At 36.4% G+C, this 23,235-nt stretch overlaps 1 protein-coding gene across 2 annotated transcripts in view; it reads right to left on the bottom strand.

Moving 5' to 3' along the window:
- SMPD3 (sphingomyelin phosphodiesterase 3) overlaps positions 1 to 23,235 on the bottom strand; it is a 102,044-nt gene that overhangs the window by 64,650 nt on the left and 14,159 nt on the right. Inside the window, exons 1-2 of one of the 2 annotated variants that reach the window (XM_053987214.1) lie at positions 10,732 to 10,808; positions 7,233 to 7,345 (exon numbers count right to left, since the gene is read on the bottom strand). The exons of the other annotated variant lie outside the window; for it this stretch is intronic. The gene's annotated coding sequence lies outside the window, so the exon portion shown is untranslated. Of the gene's footprint in view, positions 1 to 7,232; positions 7,346 to 10,731; positions 10,809 to 23,235 lie in introns of those variants that run through there. 2 annotated transcript variants of the gene reach the window in all.

The following is a 23,235-nucleotide window of genomic DNA, read 5'->3' as shown; positions in this document are numbered from 1 at the left end:
GCTATATCAAAATAAGATTTGGTAAAGGCAGTACAGGAAATAAAGGAAATAGGATTACACTAATTCAGACACCAAATAAAGAATGGAATGACTGTCTTAATTCAGGCAATTTGAATTATTAATGAACTGTTTGCATCTGTAAAGATTCTGTAAAGACTTATTCTATTTCCTCAATCATCTGGATCAGGAAATTGGAATCTCAGCTTCTGAAAGGTCGGGTACAAGATGCTGGAAAGGGCTTCTCTTTTCCAGAATTTACTTCACTGACTCAAATAGAATTCCCAGGAAGTCCATCCCCGAAAATGGACAACAAAGTGCCACAGTAAATACAGGGGGATCCTGAGATAGCAAGGCAAACACATGGCTCCAAAATTATTCTCAAACACTTCTAGAAGGTGTTTCTACCATTGAAATACCACAGCAGGAGAGCAACAGGTGCAATGGCACTTTTGTATCTGAGTTTCTGTGTCTGTCATCATTCATTACTTAACCGTCACAGCAAGAAGAGAACCCTATTTTCTCCTGCACCTGGTGTTTTCTCCTTTTTGCTCCAAAGAAGAATATTTGTTGTGAGAGTTGATAGCCCATACCAGTTTAATCAGCCCATCAGCCACTTGGAGAACAGAGAGAGTGATTTTCACTCAGGAACAAATGCTGACTTTATTTGTTCATTCTTCACACTGGAGAATTCTAACACTTCACAGAATTGTAGATGTGAAATCACTCAGAATATGTATAGTGATTTACATATTAGTAAACCTCTAAGCTTACAGAAATAATCTAATTTATTCTCTGTACCCGGCAAATTCTGTCTAAAGAACAGCAGTATATGTCAATGTCTAAAACTGACCAAGACTTCCCATGAGATATTTGTTATTACTGCCAACATGACTAAAAGAAATCACCAGTCCTTTGCATTAGATATTTTATTGCTTTAATCTTGTTTAATTACATATTTTATTAAGTCTGTTATTTATTATTTTTGACCTCTCTGCCTGCCATTCTTTTAGAAATCCAACAGTCTTTTTACAGACAGTTATTTAGACTTCAAAAATTCCCTCTTCCCTTCTATTATTGCTCTTCCCTTTTAAACTGAAACCAATATACAAACCTTAATGTATTTTAGAACTGCAATGAGAGAATTCCCTCCTAGGAAACCAACAAAAAATACATAGGTTTAAGTAAAGAAAAAGAGGTGACCTTTTAGGGGTGGCTGTTAGTATTTGGGCTCCTGAGCAGCATCTTCATAACAGTGTATCAGATGCTATTAGAAAAAACACAGGTAACTGCCATGCACACTATAGAGTGTGCTGTAAATAAGAACAAGCAACAATGTTTGAAAAAAATCTAGTACCAAGCCTCAGAATTTTCCTTACAAAAGTTAATAAATATCCCCTGCATGTATGTCTCACCAGTTGGTCAAGCATTACATGCCTTGGAATTGTGCAGCCTTCAGAAGGGATGCATATAAGCAGAGAATTCTGTCATTGATTTAGGCATACCAGTTGGTAAATATATATCAAATGTTCCACAAGCCAGTTCTACTACTATCTGCACTAAAAAAAAATAGTAAAAATCACATTTTGTCATGCTGTACAGTCAGGTGACAAATGGTACATGAATAATTTCCCCACCCATATTGTAAAACACTGTTATAGCTACAAGATCCTGCACATTCAAGCACTAAAACTACACAAACAGAAATCTTGCAAATAAGACAATCAGAAGACAAAGGGGCAGATGGTATTAGCAGTCTAGCATCACTGGGGTTTTCAGTAACCACTTCCTTAACAGAGATCCCTCACATCTCAGCCAAGCTCACTGCATCTTTTAAGCATCTATTAAATGACAAAGCAATTTTCATTATGCTCTTGGCAAACCTTGCCCAACAAATCAAGTACAGTATTCCCTGTAGTAATCAAAAGCTATGTTTCCAAGCCTGGCTTCACCAGCACATTTGTCACACATAATAGACGCCTCATATTTTCCTGAGAAGTGCAAGTCACCAAAGCCAAATAAATTGCATTACATTTGTTTTGTACTTCCAACTGCATCACTCAGCCCTACCACTAATTTCTGCCACAATGGAGAAGTTCCACACTTCAGCATTTTCCACTTACAATAGACTTAAAACTAGCATATAAAATAACAATAATGAAAAACCTCATCCAAAAAATACATTTTTACCACCAGTATGCTTGCCTTGATATCATTCACAGGAGACATATTTACTATTCTCTCATAAATTTCAGCAATACCTGTTGAAGAGGAAACTTCAAGGGAAACACAGCAGATTTTTGCTGAAAAAGAATTGTGTAACAATGGCATTTTCAGAGTTGTACATATTTATCTTTGCTAAGCAAAGCATGAGAAGGATATGTGCCAAAACATGGTCATTAGAGCTGGTTTTGGTAATCAGGTAATGAAAGGTTTTACTTTATATCAGTGCCTCATTCCTGACATTTAGCTCTATGGTTTTGTTCTACCATCAGGTTCCACAAAACCCATTTGGAATTACTGAGAACCTCATGCACCGCAGTAATCAAGGCTTTACAATCAACATTTCTGAAGCAAAATATGCTCCAATCATTTTGGAAATTTCTTGCAAAAAAGTCACAAAAGCAACATGAAGTGTATAACCGAGTTCCAAGTTCAACCGTTGCTACAAACACCTGTCAGAAACCCTTTACACAGTTCCAGACAATCCTGTAGAGAAGACTGGATATTCTTATCCAGTCACCATTTCAGCTGAGTAAATGAACATATGGCACAAAAGTGATAAGACAAAACAATGACTGCTTTTCATTGTGCTTCTGAACTACTTCATTCTGAATCAGCCAGACAGAAAGACATATTCTCCACATCAGTTTTCAGAGGCACTTACTGATTCAACATTTTGTGAAACACAGAAAAAAGTTAACAGCAGATGTGTTTTAAATCCACAGATATCTGAACACGTTGACTTCCCAAAGGCTTAAAATCTTCATTTTTTACAATATTTGTATCTCACAAATAAACAAAGCCTATTCAATATGCATATTCCTAAACAATGTTTAATATCAGAAGTTTCAGGATTTTTTTTTTTTTAAACTCCATGCATGTCTCTTTCCCCCATTCAGCAGCCAGATATGGGTATTTCTAGCACTGTGCTCAGCACCCTCCTCTCTCAGCAGCAGACTGCAGCACATCCCCTCATCCTGGTGACAGAGAATTACTGCAGTTTTGCAGAGACCCTGACTGCAGCCACATCCTGCTGTCCTCGTGGAGAGAGTCCCTGCAACTCCACCAGTGCTGGCCACATCAGAAGGCAGCACCCTCCTAGACCTGTCTGTCAGGAGCACATATTCCTCACTTCCCTGGACTGAAAATCTGGGTCCTAAAAAAGTTTGCTCTGTTACTCTGTTAACATCAACAGGAATCACACAGGTGAATATTCACACCAGGTCCTGGTGTGCAATACCAGCACAACAAATGTGAGAATAGTTCTGTACTCAGCTGTTAATGGAAGAAAGATTAAATATAAATGATTATGAACACACAATAGTAACGTGACTATATAAGACTTTAAGAAAGGAAAAACTTCTGCAATGCTACTAACACACATTTTATCCTATAAATAACCATCTCTGCTTACACAAGTCAATTTTTATGCACCAATCTTTCTAGACTCAAGAGCTATAAACAGCTTTCTTGAAAAGAAAAAACATCCTCCCAGCAACATACTTTTATCAAGATTACACAGCTACTTGGTGTAAACATTCCAGAATGCATTCCATTACCGAATTCTTGAGATTTGTAAAATAAAATAAAACCAAGTGACTTTCTCAACCCCAATAGTTTAGTGTTTCCTCACAAAACATGAGTAAGCTAATGGTCCCTGAACATAATTTCTGCCTGAAGACTACTGCAGCATGACAAACTAATGCTCCACAAAAATATTTCTAGTACAAACCTTTCAAATATTAGAAGAAGAACAAGAAAAACTTTGTATAATTTCCCAATAAAAATATTGCTTTCTAATTTCAAAGAACTATTTGGAAATCATTATGCAGCAACCTTTTCTCCTCAGTGGGATTCAGCAACAGATTAGCAGCAGTTAAAAACCTGAGATTTGTACCCTGTGGTTAAGCAAAGGAAAAAGCCATACTGGTAGCTAATATTTTGGTCAAATCTGACTTTAAAGAGAGTAGGAAACTTGGGACTACCAGCCATGATTTAAGGACTTTTCTACATGGGACAAGTTCAACCTTTGCAATAATGGGACAAACTTTTGCTGACAGGTTCTGGAACCATTCTAAGACTTTCTGCAGGGGAGCAGTTGGACATACAGGAGTCCTGCTGCTCATCACTGCAGGCAGTTTGAACTTGGTACATGCACAAGTGAATTCCATTTCCTGCTGACTTCTCTAGTAATTACATTTGGCTTTATGCAAGCAACACCTGCAAATACAATTTTAACATTTTACTGTGAGTATGGCTGAGCTGAGTATTGATAACCCAGGCCCACAATGTCTGTGAACTTTCAAAAGGTGAAAAGATCCCCTATACACAAATATTATGGTTTCCAAACACAAAAAATACTTTAAAATTGTGAGCCTATTGTAAAGATCTTTGGAAAGCTTCAACAGCAAAATTATGACCAAAACAAACAGGAAGAAAATAAATTAGGCCAAAATACAACAAAAAAAAAAGGAAAAGTACCCAATACAGAAAGAAGAAAGCTGTAGGAGAAATTAAATGCAAAAAATAATTAAAAATTTGTAAAAAGACAGCATTTCTTAAAGAAAGCAAACACACATATCCTTCCCCCCAAAAGACCCCACCCTGCTGTAGATTTCAGAAGACAGCATGAAGTGAAAAAAGCACCAAGAAAGTGATTCAACAATTCTGGCCAAAATTATTACAGTCTATAAGATCTAATTACTAATAAATTGATCACAATCAGAATTTACATATGTTCAGCAGATATTGATCTCACCTTTGTCATGGCTACACAGTCATCTGGAAATACATTTGAGTGTAGGTTTTAAAAGAAGTCCAAAATATGCAAGATTCTATTCTGTGACCTCCTGTGAAAATCTCTCTATGGAATTATTTTCTCAGGACAGCCAAAGGTCTAAAATACTGAAATATTTCCTTAGAAGTAGAAAATTTTCAAATCTCTGTCCCTTCTATCTCAATTTGATTTCAAAGTCAGTAATTTTGAATAATTGTGTTTTGATTTTAGAACTTTTCTTCAGAAAATAACTGAAAAAAAAATGTTTAATGAATGCCCTAAATATTTAATTCTGAAAATATTAAAGTATATAAAGTTTCAATCATTTTGGCTCAAAATTGGTTTTTCTTAAAGCAGGAGAAAAACAGGAAAAAAATCCTATTCAGCAAATGATTTTGCTTTCAGTTAATCCATATTTTCTACATAACCCATGTATGTAAAAAATCATCAAGAAGGTCGATTTCCTTTCCTACAAGATTCTTCAGCAGGAACTGGATTGAGGTGGGAAATGGCAACTGCTGCTTTTCTCAGCTGTGCAGAGGCTGGGGAGACATGGCCACAAAGCACCTGCTCACCATCAGCTGGTGAACAGTCAAACATTTGGAGCAGTAGACTTTGCTTTAATTTATACTTCCCATGTGCAATCAGGCACACAATTGCGTTCTCCTGCTGCATGGAATTAGTGACATTGTTACAAATGTAATCCTACAGTTTGTTTTACTGCATACGAGCTCCCTGCACATTACATTTCCTAAGCAGTGGCAAATTTCTGGTCCCCAACTAGGAAACATGGATAGAACTTGGGTGTTTGCAACTCTTCCTTTAAATATTAGCTAGGCCTGATGTGCTAATCCATTTTTTCACATTTATGAATAAAACAAAAGTACAGTTTCCTCAGGAAAAAGACTCAGTTAACTCAGCCTGTTTCTTGGGCCTGGTTCTTCATGCACTGTTACACAAGACCTTGAAAAGGAGTGAAAAAACCCTTGCTTGAACAGGATGTAAGATTGGTGCTTGATGTTTCAAGTTTTCTTTCAGTCCTCTCTTGTTTCTGCATAAGTAAGACTATTGTTTCTTAACCAGAAATTAGATTTATATAACTCAAAGTTACTGAGGCATAAGTCAACATAATTTTAATCAAATAGAAGTTATTGCAAGAATTACAACAATCTAGTACTTAAAACATTTTTAGAACAGACTGTGTGTAAAATATTTAAGTGTATAACTTTTTTCTCCCAACAAGTAAAAAGAAATTAAATTTCCTAATATCTAATTTCAGAAGTAAAATTTTGATGTGTAGAGTAACAAATAATGATTATGTTGATAATCAATAGCACATACAAGATTTTGCTGGTAGAGAAAAAATTCAAATGCTAAAGTTGCAGCAGAGGCAGAGTGGAGACATCTTCAACTTTCTTTTTGCAGTTCTAAAGATCAAAATTTAAACAACCCAAAGTGAGAATGAGCAAACTTTTTATTCAGATATTTCTGGCTGTTCAAATTTAGTCTCCTGTTAAAGCTCTATTAAGGACCTTTCAGAAGCAAACAATGGGCTTTTCAAAAATGAGACAGCAAATCTCTAATAAAAAGAGCCACCTCTGAGTCAAACAAATGAAGATTATTAAACTTCTTTTTTAATAAATGAAAGCGTGAAAGAATTTTTTCCCCTTAAAAATATAAGTATTCAAACATAGCTATCAGTCAATAAATATCAACAGACTTAATGAAAAGTACTTATTAGTTTTCTATTTTAAATTGGTTCAAATGTGTCTGAAATAATCCAATTGTGTATTTCATAGTTAAAATAACAAAATGCCTTTGTATGCAATTTTTAAGGTGACTGCCAGCTTTGGGAAATGATTGCATTTCACATAGATAGAAAACTTATTTTATAAGTTACAAAATGAAACAGCTTCTCTTTATAGAGAAGGTCCTTCCTGCTTGTATTAAGTCTGAACAAAGCTTCCAGCTAATACAGTACAATAAGAGAATACACCAACCTTGGGCTCAGAAACTACAGCTAAGGAACTGCTCCAGTGCAGCTACTTCATCCTACTGGCTGGAAAATGACCAAGCTTCTGAGCCTTCCCTGCAGCATTGTAAAGCCAGGGGCAGAAGAGGAAAGAAACAGCAAAGATTCAGAGCATCAGCTGCCCAACAGGGACTTCAATTTTGGATTAATTTTTAGAGGAAATATCTCTACACATGCTGTCACTACAAGCTAAAAGGTTGTTACCAGAATGTAGTAGTTGATCTCTTTTAGATGGAAGGGAACTGTGAACAGCTTCCATCAGTGTTGAGGGCCACAGGGACAGCAGCTGCTGCTGTATCTCAGTTCTCAGACTGCTCCTTAGAAAGAACCACAGAAGAAAATGATGCAGTTCCTGCTCAGATTCAGTGCCACACTGGCTTCTAACCAATTACCAACCAGACAAGTACAAGTTAGATATTTGGGGCCTATGAACAGTTTTCCGTGGTTGTGACCCATTTTCCCCATTTGCCAGGTGCAGTCTAAGGGAAGAGAATGTCATCCATGAAAGGGTCACATAAGTTGATTTTAAAAATCAACACTTGGTCTGCAACACATATATAAACATGGGAAAATGATAGGGAGGAATGAAGATGGAACAAATATCCAAGTATTAGTCCTATTTTTTTGTAAGGAAAAGCCTTTGTGATTAGATTGCAAAATAGCAGTATTTTCAATACAGTAACATGGCTCACAACCATTTTTTAATTTACTTTTCTGTAGTCAATATGATCACTTTATATCAAGAAGGTAGATACTCTGCAAGAAAAAATGTCAGCAGGTATATAGTATACACAGACATGCCTGTAGAGCACGTGCTATATGATCTTACAAACTAAGCAAGAAACTGAAAAAATTTCAGTCTGAGTAACCAAACTTCTGACACTTCCCAGGTCCTTCAGCAGGATGTGTGCCAGACAATAATATTAAGCTTTGTATATTCTAGGAGAAATTGTTCCACCCCAACAGAGACCTTCACGTAAAACAGTATATTATACACATGAAGTTAAGTAGTGGAAGATGTGCTGTATTTTCCATGAAGAAAACCTTAAATATCCTCTTTACGTGCAACTTCAAATGTAGTTTTCTATATGCAGTTAATTTTTAACTGTAGATATTTTTTCCTATGCTTAGAAACATTAATACTAAAATCACTTTCTTTAGCATACAAAAATGCCCTCAATTCCCCACTCAGTTTCTTTGAATTCTAATATATATAAAAAATTAATGAAAAAAACCCCATGTATAGAATGCAAATTTTGAAATAAAGTAACTTTGAACAAAACCTGTATTTAACTGTACTCTCCCAGGTCTAAGTGCACCAGGTGAAATTAGCCTATAATTAGAAATGAAGAGAGTGAAAACAGTCTGGAACTACAGACCCCATCCTCTCCCAGCAGCATTTTCAGATGCAGCTCACAGAAGGGGTGAGGTCATGTTGCAAGCACAGGGCAGAAGAAGCACAGCCTCTGTAATGGAGGCATTCCTGTCCCTGTGGTTCCATTTTGTCACTAATTTTGTGGATTCTTTATGAGGCCATGTCCCTCCCACAGTCAAGCAATGGAGGAGTATTAGTTGAAGTATCAACTGAATATGCAATTAAGAGTCACGGGAAAATGGCTACTCTATATCCTCAAGTTAATTCCCTGTAGTTCAGCAAGACCAAGTTCTGCACCAGCTTGCATATAACTATTATTATTACTATTTATTGTATTAGTTCATCAAATCACATATACACACAACATCCATTGTTCAGACTCCAATTATTCTGACTCTACAGAAATCAAGTCTACCACAGGCACTTATTACTGTGCTGTGACTAAAAGATTTCAAGTGCTGTAAGCTTATATAAAATGGTCAAAACCACTCAAATCATCCCACAAACAAAAAGAAGCACAGATTTTCTGGAAGATGGCAACAATCACACAAAATGTTTGCATTTCACTTGTAGAAATGGAAAGTAAAGAAGGAGCTCTCTCAGTAACCAGAATCACAGATTCTTTAGATGCAATTAGTTGCAGAATTTGCTCCATTCAAAACAAGCCTGTAAAATCTTAAAACCTAATACAAAATTTGCTCAACCCACAAAAAGCCTTTGAAGTTTTAAAACCTAAGACAAATCTTTGTATTCTGTGTTTTATCCTCCTGAAAATGCTACATGAACACCAATTGGGACTGGAGTCTCAATTATAAGGCACAATAAACATTAAAAGACAGCTGTCTCTGCAATAGAAGAGGTATATTTTTGCTAAGTAACTTACTGAACTGTACTAAAAAAAATATTTACAGCACTGAGGAGAGGACTTTTGAATTCACAATAGACTTTGGAAGAGAAGAGTTTCTGCTAAATAGCTTACTAGTGCTGATGAAATCCTACAATACAAAATCTTTTCAAGGTCATGCATTTGGTACCCACGAAAACTGATTAAACTCAAACTGTTTATTACCAACTTAATTCCAAACCACTCCAATTTTATATCTGAAAACTCAAACTTAGGCTTAAAAAATATTTAAAGGAAAATAAATGTACCTCCAACTACTAAGTGAATTGCTAATGCTGAGAGTCTGATTTTTCTTAAAATCAACTCCAGATTTGATTATTCATACTCTAATAGCTGAACTACAATAGCAGAATGAAAAACAGACACTACCAAATCCACAAAAAAATGTAGGCTAGATTTCAATAAAATCAAAAATACCATAAAATCACACTGAAGGCTTTGGAAATCTCAGGTACCATGGGTCAATAACAGAAGTTAAATGATGTTACAGCCTTTTAAATGAGACAGAACATTAAAAACCTTCTCTGCAGCTTGGTCGTCTGCAAAAGGCTCTCCATATTTCAGCCAAATAAAATATTCTTGAAAACACAGCCAGTCCTACAATGATAGAAAATCAATGTAAAACATTGCAGTAAAGTATTTTTTTCTTGACATAGACTCATGCTGGAAATCAGAGAGAGCTACAGAGGTGAGTGGCTGAGCTGCAGGAGGATTCTTAGAGTCTTGCATTGCTGTAAAACCTGCAGGACAGTTCCTGCACGTGTTATTCCAGAAGGTTCTTTGTGCAGCACCCTAGTTAGCATTGCTCCCTATCAAGTATCCTCAGGGTACCTCAAAGACAAAAAATCCCCAGAAATACTCTGGCCAGTGTGAACAATTGTCTTACTAGCTGACATGGCTCAAACCACATAGATAACTTAGGAAAAAATTAATTAATGACCTAAAGTCTTTCCCATGGAAAATACAACCAGGGAGAGAGCATCACCAGGAACAAAAACACAGGAGATGTCTGTATGTGTCCAGCAGTGCCTGTAAAAAAATATTCTGCTAAAGAAAATGTCTTTTCCATTGTGCTGCCTGGCAACTTGCCTAATTACTGTGGTAAAAAAGAAAAAATGGATGAAAAATGATCCTGCACAGCTTGTAACTCTCTATAAGCTCTTTCTAACTTGAAATTTTATTTGCTCTAAACAAATGTTAATTTCACTGCTTAAAAATGTCTGGGATTGCTGAGAGGTTAACAAGATATACTTTAAGCAATATTTTAATATATTTTATTATAGCAAGACAGTAATTACATTATTAAAAAAGCAGTAAATCTAAAGTTTTTATGGACTTATTCCCCTATAGATCCACAGTAATTTTGTAATAATTATCTCAAACTCTCTACCCAAATAAAATTCCAAGTGGAAATTGCTTCATACCCATCTCCCACAGTGTTTGGTTCTGGTGCCAAAAAAATTGATTTAGTGGTAAGCTCACTAACGTGAGCTGATTTAATTTTCCACTCTCCCTATTATGGTTTTTGGGAGGAAGTTTTTTAATTAAAAGACAGATTCTCAAAAGCCTCTAACTCTCTACTGCGCTTCTTCCTTCTTGGTCTGAATATGCTCCTATATCATTCAAAATATTATCTGCTGATTTGAGCATCCAGTCAGTTCCAAAATTTAATATTAAATCTATTTAACAGATGGTTCAAACTAGGGTCTTAAATGTTTTAACCATCATAGAGCAAAGCAGTGAGCAGAAGAAAAATGAGGGTATAACCCTGCAAGCACCTCCACAGAATTTAACAGCCCTTTAAAGTTCCCAGTTACATTTAACAGCAGGCAGGCAACCAAGTATGCAAGTCCCTGAAGTGGAACAGGTAATTGTGACATCAATCCAGCAACTCTGCCATCAGACTCTTTTTCCTTTCCTTCTCCTTAAAGTGAGAGAATAGATAACAGAAGCTACGTATATTTCCATTAGAACTTCTGATATTAATTTGAGATGTAATGATGAAATTGACAGCTTTACTTAAAGGAATTCACCTTGAGAGCTGTTGAAGGATATCAAGTTAAACTTGTCTCTTCCATTGCTGGGGAAGAAAAATGCATAACAGCAGTGCTGGTTTTAGAAATTACACTTGCTCTGTATCCTGTCTGCTTCTATTTTATTAATTCTGTCAATGAGAAACAGATGCTGTGTTTGATTTTCTCCTGACAGCAGATCAGTGGGGGAAAGCAACAAGCTTGAAGACAGTTCAAGAAATGTTTTACAAAACGGGACACTAAAGGACTCAACCTGAGCACACAGTTGCAGATAAACAAAATATCCGTCAATTTCAATAAGTTTAGGGCTGTTCCCTAAATCATATTCCTATTACAGTGCACAGTAACAATACAGTGACACACAACAGACATGAGAAGCATTACTGCCACTGTGCCCACCTCCCAAATGCCAGTTATAAAATCAGCAAGGTACCTGCTGAGTTATCCACTGACTGCGACGTGCTGACATTGGCAAATACCATCCATACTTAATTAACAATCAGGTGGATTTCTCCTTGCTCCCAGGTTTCAGGAGCATGCCTTCCCCCCCATTTTTAGTTGCTGTCTATAATAGGTTTACACAGATTAGCTGCATTAGTGTTGTGTCCCTGATAAGATGTGATGCTGGCTGGGTAATCATCTTCTCTCTCCTTTCCATGACCCTTCTTCAATATGAGTTGTTCCTGGGTTTGTCTGGTTTTTTTAAACTGCCCCACTCCCTGACCCTTTGCAGGCCTATTGATCTCTTCACATTTCAGGAGACAGCTGGAGAATGTGTAGCAGGCCATTAGTTGTCTTGTTGCATCTTGAGAAATTGATGAGTCTGTTACTGACTAAATCAAGGCTAATCAAGTATATACTTCTCATCTTGTAGCTTTCAGTGACCGTTACCAGATTTTAAAGGCTACACATCACTTGCTCTGTTTATCATATCCAGAACTGGTGTTGAATTAGAAGAAAACAACAAAATAGAATGACTATGGGTAGATTTCCTTACCTTGCTCTTCCCCAGTATTCAAGTCAAACCTGGTTTAACTAGTCAGTACAAGTCAATTTGAGGAAATGAACAGATGACATCAAAAACTTTCCCACCATTCATAACTGTAAATTGCTAAGGAAAACAGTATTGGCTTGTGGAGTAATTACCTTCTATATAGCCAGATAATGGCTGTGAATTTTAGAAAGCCCAACAGCAGGACAGAAAGCAGAATCAAGCAGGCTGTTCTTCCTATCTTATCAGTAATTTCTAAGGTGAAGAACACAAAGAACCAACTACTGAAAGGAGCTTCCTCACTACTACAAACCATAGTGAAAGAACCCTAGTGTGAACTACAGACATTTCATTGCAGAGATAAAATTATTCTGTATGGCTGTTGGGAGGGTTCAGTGTCATCTAGGAGATATGAGCACTCTCTGTTCTTGCTGAATATCATTTTGTACAAAATAGCAATGGAAAGGATTTTCCTCAGTAATGAGCCATGATGGGGGGAAGAATGAAACTTAAGCCAGCTAATTTTTCCAGGATCATAATGTTCTTCATTTTTAGGTCATTTGAGTTCCATATTAGTTTTAGAAAGATGGAGACTTTGCAATCCCCCTGCTCCCTCTCTCATTACATATGTAATTGTAAAAGCTACCCTGCTGTAATAAAACATTAATCTCTGTACTTCTTATTATGGGATAATCACTCATAGTGATGGATGACCATGTGTCAGAGCACATTTCCACAGTACAGCAAAGTATCACTGTGTCATCATTTGGAATATGAAAGCACAAGTCCAAGCCCTTAGCTAGACTACACATTTTTGTTTGTTTTTAACCTACATTGAAGTAGCTTCTGAGCCATATCATTGACAGAAATACCTGACACTTTATTTAGGCTTAGTCATACCTAATTGAGTAATTCTGCATATATACAGTAACTGCCTTCTGAAATGTGCCTTCCTTACAATGCTAAAGACAAAATTTATAATATCCAGGAACAGTAGTACAAGACATGGGCATAAACACTGTGGAGACTTAAACAAAAAAGACTGGAGAGATACTAGTTCATTGCAGTAGATATGACAGTACTTGCTTTGTAAGGCAGTAATAACAGAAATTAGTAAACTACTCTGAAAATTTATCAGTGCAGTTCATTTCAACTGCAGGCCTGCTGAAAAGAAATTGACACTTATCTTCCGATGATGTTTAAAATATAAATTTCTAATGTGGATTTTTACTTCTTTTTCATGTTTTGCTGCACAGGGTAGCCACAGTCTACCAATACATCTGGAAGATGCATTTATCTATTGATAAGAGCTACTTACAACTGGTTTTAGATTAAAACAAAAAAATAAAAAGCCAAACAAAAGCTCTAAAATCTATGTTATGCATTTAATTGCATATGCCCAATCCATATAACTATGCATAAATCAGTCTTTCACACACACTAGGACAAAATGTGCAAATCTCCCACAACTCTGAAAAGAGAAAACAAATTGCAAAGTCACAGCATCTTACTTATTGATTATTATAAAAAGGATGGTTTACAGAGGGAAATCCCCAACTTTACATCAAAACAGTCACAATCAACACCACATTAGTATCAATGGGCTGGTGCTGCTTTGCCAGTCCATGTAACTAGATTATACATGGATACCCTTTACAGTTTATTTTCCCTTCATCTTATCCAATGTGAAACGTTGCATTTCACTTACCCTTCAGTGTGTCCTCTGTTATAGACCAACACCAATGTTAGTTAAATTTTTTTTTTAAGTATTGGAATTTCTAAGTATCTAACATTTTCAGTGCCCATCCAGACTGGGTTATATATGAAGTTGCTTTACTTTCTCTTGGATTAAGGCTAAAGAAATACATAGTAAGACATTTACCACAGACTTATAAGCAGGACACAGGAATGGCAAACTAATTATTCCTTACCATAATTCCACAAAAGCTTGGCATTCATAATTCTAATGGTCTTTAAGGATTGAACAAACATTGATTTCTATAATATTCCACACTTCCTATTACAGTTCACTTGAGCAAATAAGACAGAAGGCAGGAGTATCCTTTTGTAAACTGCAACTTTTATTCTTATCAGATGTGCTTTAGTTTTTAAGTAACACTACAATGCTGTCTTTCCCTAATTATGTTGTTTCTTCCTATTTTGAGTTATGATTATTTACACTAATTGTTGTCTTTAGCACAAGCATCAGAGTTAACAACACATCAACATCCACCTGACGTCAAGAATTAGTAAATATAAACAGTAAATATAGACTGCTCCACTTTTCAAAGGAAAGTAATATAAAGTGCATGTGATAAATTCAGCATGTCTTTCTGGTGCCTCAAGTCCCTGTAAGGAGCTGGCAGTCTGTGGAGCTGCGCTGTGAATTAGCAACTGCCTCTCTTATAAGCAACTAGGTGTGGACAAAACCTATTCCAAACAAAACTGTTCTATGTTTGAGCATACCGAGTTCAAACATTATCTGAAGTGATAAAAGACACAGCCAAAGTGTTGTGCTCTTCTTTGCTTTCAAATATATCCAAGAAATGTTCTAGGCATAGCAGGGCAGACTGCTCTGACCTCTGTAAAGCAGCTATTTTTACTCAGACTTACAAAGTTGAAATACACTTCTCACAGAAGTGCCCACATCTGAAAAAAAAAAAAAAAAAAACCAAACAAAAAAGTGCAGAGGATTAGCTGAGATGCTGTGCACACAACAGTTTTATGCTGTAGTTGCATAAAGTTACACAAGCTGACTACTCCTCACAGAAATGTAACCTTAATGTTTCCCTTGGCCTTTGAAACTACTTTGAATTATTCTGTTTTGAACTTTCTGCCACAACACCTGTTTCTTCATCCTTGTTCTCCTGAAGATACCAGCAGAAAAGGTCACTTGTACTGATAAATCCACGCCAGTTTAAAAATTCAGCTCTAATTAAACTGTAGAAAAACACAATCATGAACAGAAAAACACCTGGTATCTAAAGAATGTCTTTATATTTTCAGAAAGTACTGGCAGTTAAGAATATTCAAAGACAACAGTTTTCCTATAGGGGGACAGCACAAGGCCTCACAGAACTCAAACACCTAAACCCGAAGTTAAACATTCTGTGCACTGTCTATCGTCTATAAATCAGCACAATTTTCAGGCATAATTTGTAAGCATTTCTAAAGGCAGAAGGAAGCAAGATTTCAACTTGACACACAGAGAAAACATGAAGGAACATCAGGGAAAGAATCCAGATCTCCCAGTCCCTAAATCTTACAATCAGTACATAGACCTCTTTGGTGCTTTTGAAGAACCACAGTTTAACACAAAGGCAGCCTAAATTAAATAAATTTCACTCCCCTAAAACTTAATTAAAATCAAATTTCACCATTTTTATAAGAAGGAGTAATAGTATGAATGAAGTTCCATGCACAAAATTTTTTTTAAAAATACATTATTTTGCCTTTGTCTGAAAAACAACAGATTTTTTTCAGAAGTCAGATTTACAGCAAAGGAAAATGAAGAATTGTGAAGTTAACAATGGAGCAGAATTAATTTCTGAAACCAGCCAAATCTTTTAAACAGGATTTACTAAGGAAAAGAAAGCATGCTACACAGAATGCTATCTCAAATAGGGATTAGAAATAGGAAACTCGTGTAAATTCTACTTTTCTGTAGAGATTGAACAGTAACTATAAATCTGTCAGTTCTATGAGATGTCACTATTAAAGTGAGAAAAGGTATAACATGTTAAGGAAAAATGTTCCTCTGGTGATGTGACAAATGAAAACCCTTGCATTTCTGACTCTAAAACAAAACACTGAAGATATTAGAATCAATAAGGACTGTTGTAATGTTGTCTATATATATATTTTCAGTGTCTAGCAGTAAAGAATTAAGAATAAATTGGTGATTATTAGTAGGCAAAAATTCAGGACTGTGAAATATTGGTAGATTTTGATACAGTTATAAGTGGTTTTCTAACACTCAGGAACAAAAAAAAATCCCTACTACAAACTGAACATGTGTTATTTTCCCATGTATTCTCTTCCCCATCTCTAGAGTGTTTGCTTTTCTCTCACATTGTTTCTAAGAAAAACATAAAAGATTTGTCATACAAAGAGCAGTTCCACGGGTATTTCAAAGAACACCAAAATCTTTAGAGTCCACCTATACAGTCTAGCAACAAACACTTTTATATTTGCAACCTTTAACCTTTTGCAAATTCCTCTGGTTCTGAAAGCTGGAGTACAATACCAGCTTATTTGCAGGTTTTTACTGGCTGACTACTTGACTTCAAAAGCAAAAGGCAGATTTAGGTCAGACATTAATTTATTGTTTTCTTTATTTAAAACTTTTTATTAAAAAATCATCAAAATAGTCCAGGAGAGAAAAACCTAGTTGAAAGAAACTATTTTGGAATCCAGATCTGTAATAAACAAGTTGCATATGGCAAAGCAAATAATGCCTTCACACTCAAGTAACTCAGAACCAGATGTTCATCTTATCCACCAGGTGCACTTCCTCCAGTTTCAGACATGCATTAAACCTTGAAATCAGAGTCTTCGTAGTTCTAAATCAGTACTATCATCCCAAAGGATTCTATACTATTTTTGTAGCCAGTAACCAGATACTGCTGACAGCCAAACTCTAGCAAAATAAGCACTGACCAGCACAAGCCACATCATAACTGGCTCTGTCTTCAGGCAAAAATATTTGCAGTCCCCACTGGAGCCCAGCTATGTCAGGAAAAAAGAATCACTGCATACAAGCCTTAGAAACTTGCAGCCATCACTACAGTACTTCCTAATAGCAAAGAAAAACATAACACAGTAAGCAATTAGGGTTTGTCATTTGAGTTTCAAAGTTGCAAGAAGTGCCAGGGACTCCTGAGTAACTTAAATTTTACAAGTTTCTTTCCAGTGAAAAACTGTAACTGGCAAAAATACCTATTATGCACAATGCAACCAGGTCACAGTTACACCCAAGAAGAAATGAAACCACTTGTCAATATTTTCCAGAACCACAGAAAAGTACTTATTGACATTATGTCCACTTATTAGGACTTAAATCCCCTTTGTTTTATCATAACTTATTCAGGCAACACCACTGGCAAACAATGACAAGACAATGGGATAAAGTCTCTATTTGCTAAATAGACTGGATTGCTGCTTCTACCAAAGTCTTAATGGAACATAGATTTTTCCAGTCAGATCATTCTGTAATAGTCATTCCCTGGAGATATTCTTTGCAAGGAGGAGGAACTACAACAAACAAGAACACCCAAATGCAGCCAACCATTTATTCCTGCTTTACTAAAAAGTATTAAGAATAGCATTTTGCAACAGCCGAATTTGGAAAAACTTGTACAAACACTAAAATATTTTCTTGGTCCAAAAACTTCAGAATTCAGCTTATATATGTGCTTATGAAATTTCCAAGAAGTGTCAAAACTTGTTTCAGTCACATGTGGCAGTGGAATCTCAGCACAGTTGCATTTTCCTGATCACACATTCTGTGGGCAGAGTTTGGGATGGATGTGGCATGAAGATGGACAATTAAAACAGTGATCAATTTCCCGTGCAATACAGGAAAAAAGTCTAACATTCTTTTTAATTTAATGTTGATCTAATTGACTTTCAATTAACAACTCCTAACATACTTGGAGCTAGGATTTTTTTTTCTTGTAAAGTTCCAGCAAATTACAGGGATCTTAATTCTCTTAAAATAAAATATAGTCAGGGAGTTTACTCCTCATTGTTAAAGAGATGAGCTGTAAATCTGTGCTGTGTAAGACCTAAAAATAATCACAAATGATACAAAGAGAAAAATTAAGAGAAAAATTTTCAAAATCTAAGTGACTTACTTGGGGCTTTAAAGTATTACTTTGTTTTAAAAAATTCATTAGGTCAACAATGCTGGAGAAATATATTTCCTTACAAATTTTAATCTACTTACCTGTAGTACTCCTCTCTAGGAGATAAGTAGGAATTGCTCTCTGCTAATCACCATTTATCCAAGTCACCCATTAGCAACTTAAGCTTTTGAAGTTATGAATAATATTTCTGAACAGTCTCAAAGAGTTAGGACTAATTTTGGCCAAAAGAGTATTTAATATTTTATAAGGAACATAACACAAATAAAAATATATAGCACCTTCCGTGTGTTGAATTACTAACAGCTACAAGGATTCACATGGTATTTTTCAAAATAATAGAGCAAAAGACTGATTCTTATCGTTCCATTAGAAACATTTATATGCAAAACACTGCTTTTTCTGATCATGAATTTCTTTTAAGATTCATTATTGCCCTGTAGCACATTTGTCTGAAAAGAGACTCTAGGGAGATGACACTTTCTTTGGTTAGCATTGTTGTAGCTGACAGAAGGCATAAAAGGCAAACTGCTTTTTCTCCAGCTTTCAGCCTGAGCCCATCAAGTGCAGAAATTCTCAGCCTCTTCTCATCTTGAATTCTCAATTTTAAAGTTTACAGAATAATTGTAGGTTTCCAGCAGAATAATTTTTGGCACATAGACCATTCGAGCTCACAGAAATGCTACTGGTGCCCTAAATACCATTAATAAAAAAAACCCTTGATCTTTCCATTGTAGATATGTCAGCCTGACTAAAAATCATTACATATTCTTAGAATTAATGCACATTTCCTTATGAAGAAATGATCCCTGAAGGTACCCCACACTTACCTTCCTATGAAAAAATAATTCATACCTGGAAACATTTTTTTTCTTCTCTCTTGAGGTGGTATTATAGACCCTTGCCTGGATTTCTGGGCCCTGCTGTGTTAAAGGCTTGTACAAAATACCAGTCTCTGTTCTGAAGAGCTTACAGAATATTTCATTTTATTTTTAGACAACTGAACAGAGTCACTGGAAAATCCAAGTGAACATCACAATAAGCACTGTTTAACCACTGTAAAGTCTTTACAGCTTTCACAGCAAATAAGAGTTTCAAAGGACTTCAAAGGAAGAAAGGTGACCCCAAGAGATATTTAGAAGCAGCTTCTTCTAAACACAAGGAAAGGTAAAACAAAAGAGACTTGTTAGAAAGCTGGAAAAGTAAACCACCAAGACTCTTTGCTCATCTGTACTTTGGAATAAAAACTAAAAGCAAGTGACACAATAGATAAGCCAGTTAATCAGCTGGCAAGGTCCCATCACTCATGTGCTGAAGAGGCAAGCAGGAGAACCACACAGCGTGGCTGACCCCAGAGCCAAGCCAATGACCTCAGCAGCAGAGTCCTACACTGATGTCAACTGCACAAAATTGGATTCAAGGTTCACAGAGGAGGAAGTTCTTCTCAGAGTGTGGGAGAAGTCTGGAATTTTGAAAGCTTTTTTGGTGGTACTGTTTCTGGTTTTGCTCCAGTTAAATGCAAGATACTGTGCTAAGTTTTTTAAGGCAACAGCATTTAACATTACCCAAAAGTTCAACACTTTTAAAAACCCAAGAATTTATTTCATTAACAGAGGCACTTCTATACTGTCTCTTCACCTCTGGGTCATCAGGTCTTATAAAAGCCCTATGAGTTGTGAAGTCACCTAGAAAATAAAGGTCTATAAAGGTCTGCACAACATAAGTACCAGAAATACATCATTTCCTGGGACATAAAAAAACCCAGAGTTGAACAAGCAGTGTAATCTGGCCCAGACCTGCAAATGAGAGGCACCTGAGCTGGCATGAATTGAAGGCAGTGCAGCCATGTGGTGTGGCCGTGCTCGTGGGGACACCATGGGGCACAACGTGACTGCAGCACCAGGGGAAAGCTCCCAGCCTCTGCAGGCTCTCCCACCTTGCTGCCAGTGTGACTCACCATCCAGAGCCAGCTCAGCAATTCTGCACTGCACTCCACTGCTCGGTTATGCACCAACAGCCAGCCATGCTCACCAGCAACTGCAGCCATCTGCTTCCCTTTTCCAGGCCCCCACTGAAAACATTTCTGACATCAGCAATGTCTCCATAGCACCTAGAAAACTTCAGTGATTTTTTCCAGAAAGCAAACCAGAGCAGAAAGCTGAACAAATTTAAATGCAAGATGACATTTCATAATTTAATAATATTCTAAATGGCAAGAAGTAACTAAACTATGTGCAAGACCATTTTTCATCTGTTCACAGAACTTTTGACTTGGCCACTGTGAACCTTTACCAGAAAGGATTGGTTTGCACTTTTGCTATATGTGTTTTTATGGTATTTTTTGTCACTGGCACCTCATGCAGCCCTGCACAGTTAACTAAACCAAGGCATTGATGCAGCTAAAAACTATGTAGCAGCACTGATTTTAATAATCTTGAAACTGAGCATGGGTCTGCATCCCCGAAATACTACACAGCACCACAGCACAGCACAGTGCAGCTGACTACTTTGGTATCTTTATGTGACTACTTGTAGATAAACTGGTAAAAGGAAAAGAAGAGAATCTAAATGAAACTCACTATTACTTGCTGCTCTGCCAGTTGACAGCTTTACTATTTATATTCCACTGGATCCCTTCCTCTGTCAGAAGACCTCAACTTTCAGATACATACTATGAAAAGAATGTGCAGCTTTTGTCTCTGCTTTTATCAGTTTTCTTAGAATTCACTTTTTGCTGTACCAGAAGTAGTTTCCCTGCTGCTCAAGTTTATTCCATTTTCTCTGGCCACCACTCCTCTGTGGGTCTGTTCTTCTTCGAGAATGAAAATACACATCCCTGTGAAGTAGTATGAAACTAATCAATACAATGTAACTTAGATGGACTCTGCCTCCTATTGACACTTACTATCCTGCTGCTTCCTCTCCAGCCTTCAGTTCACTGCAGCATATTCAGAACAGTCCCAATAAAGTGATCCTGCAGCAGGCGCAGTTTCTCTAAAAATGTATCCTGTAATATCTCATAACAGTTACTGTCACAAACTTCTACTCACACAAGAGAAAGGACATTTTGGAAAGGCAGACAAAGTTCTTTTTAATATCTTAAACCACAGAATACAACTAAATTGATTAAATAACAATGCTAATACATATCTGTGTTTTCTAGAGTACATTTGACACAAAGCATTTTTTTTTTTCAAAACTGAAAGAACATTAAGCACTAAAGCAGAATATTTCAGTCAATATTATTTTAAACTGTAGCTTAGACATTACTCTAACAAGTTAAATACGTATTAAAGTCCCAAACTGCTTGACCTTGTTTCTGTACAAGTACTATGCAGTACACAGAACTATAGAAATTGTAGATATCTGCACCCGAGACACATCCCAGCAAGAGCACAGTAATGCTTAGCACAAGCCCTTCTGGGGACTCTTTCAAAGTAGTCACTTATGACAAGCAGCCTTTTGAAAGATATCTTTGTAGTAGATTTTTTTCCCTTTTGCCTCATGTAAAATTCTCACCACACCATTCTGGGTGTGTACCCTTCATTACTAGGTCACTTCTCACCTTCATGCCTGTAATTGGAGAGTAATGATGCCATAATGGGCTCACACTGTCAGTGAGGAGCAAGCTGAATCAAATTCAGTGTACTAACCTCACCAAATCAAATTTTCATTTGCAGGAGGACATTCAAGGGATACAGATGTAAAACATACCTAAGTTATCCACCTACTCCAAAAGTGTGAGAAAGGATGCTTAATCTTATCATAAGCACATCAAATAGTCTTTGTCCAAAATGAGGTTTGTGAGTGTTGTGAGACTTCTTTAGCCTTGAGATTTTTTTCAACACAGACTAAACACACTAAATAATTAGCAAAAAATTTTTTTTTAAATATACCCTTTCCCAAGCTGTTTATTTACACTGTGACCACGATGTACATGCCATAAGGGACTGACAGAAAGCACAGTGACCAAGTCATGTGCCTGGGAAAATAGCTTTGGGAACTGCAGAGTAGGACAGGCTGTGCTTTGCCATTTCAGTGTACAAGTTCTACTTCTAAAAACTATACCAACCACGAGATGAAATATTAGCAACTGCTATGTGGAATTGATATCAGTAAATATAGACTCTATATAGCACACTGACTTCAGAAGACCCATTACATGTGTTTATTGGTGTGTACATATGCAACAGTACAGGGACAACAAACTCCAGAACTTTGTGGCCATGGCTAACAAGGAACACAAGAACACTTCTCAAAGTCTGGACAAAATCTTTAACATTAAACTTACTTGCAATTGACACCAAAGCAGAATAATGACACAACATGACAGTTAAGTAACAAGTAAAATACAAACTCCATTCAACCACCCAGACAAAATGGAAGCAAAATAGGATTGTACATGGAACTCAGAGCAGAGACTGTTTAAGGGCAGTTCCCTTCATGCAAGTTTTCTCAATCTCTACAATCACCATCTTATTCTAATTTATTAATGTTTTTAAAGTCTAGAATTCACTCCAGCTAGCATTGGCAAGCTAGAAATAGCATTATGCCTCAATCTCCAGTTCAAAGGTCTGTAAAGCAGGCATCTCAACAACAGCTCATCTCTTTTCCCTTCTCACCTCTATGTGAATGTCTCTGAATCTTACTGCTCTGAGAGTTATCTACTCAAATGTAGTAATTTTCAGTTTATTTTCATTTGTTTGTCAGAGGTTCACTCAACTATTCTATAAATGCAATCCCAGCATGTAGACAGGGATCCCATACTTCCTACATGAAAATTACAGTATTATTGTTTGCTTATCCTGGATTATTGAAGATCCTTATTTCAACTGTGCAAGTACAGAATAAAAGTAGTACAGTGTGTGCAAAAATAAATATCTGATTTGGTTTTTTTTGTCTTTTCCCCTCAAAAGGACACAGAAAATTATTGGTTTGTTTCTTCAGCTGCAACAATTAATAATTCATTCCTCAGACAGTGATTAAGAGACCAAAGACAAGGCCAAAACATTGCAGAAATGGACATTAAATTAATTTCAA

The sequence above is a fragment of the Vidua macroura genome, chromosome 11 (genome assembly GCF_024509145.1).
Source record: "Vidua macroura isolate BioBank_ID:100142 chromosome 11, ASM2450914v1, whole genome shotgun sequence".
NCBI classification, from domain to species: domain Eukaryota; kingdom Metazoa; phylum Chordata; class Aves; order Passeriformes; family Viduidae; genus Vidua; species Vidua macroura.
The sequence above is the reverse complement of the archived record's forward strand: the minus strand, read 5'-3'. Positions and strand labels throughout refer to the sequence as shown.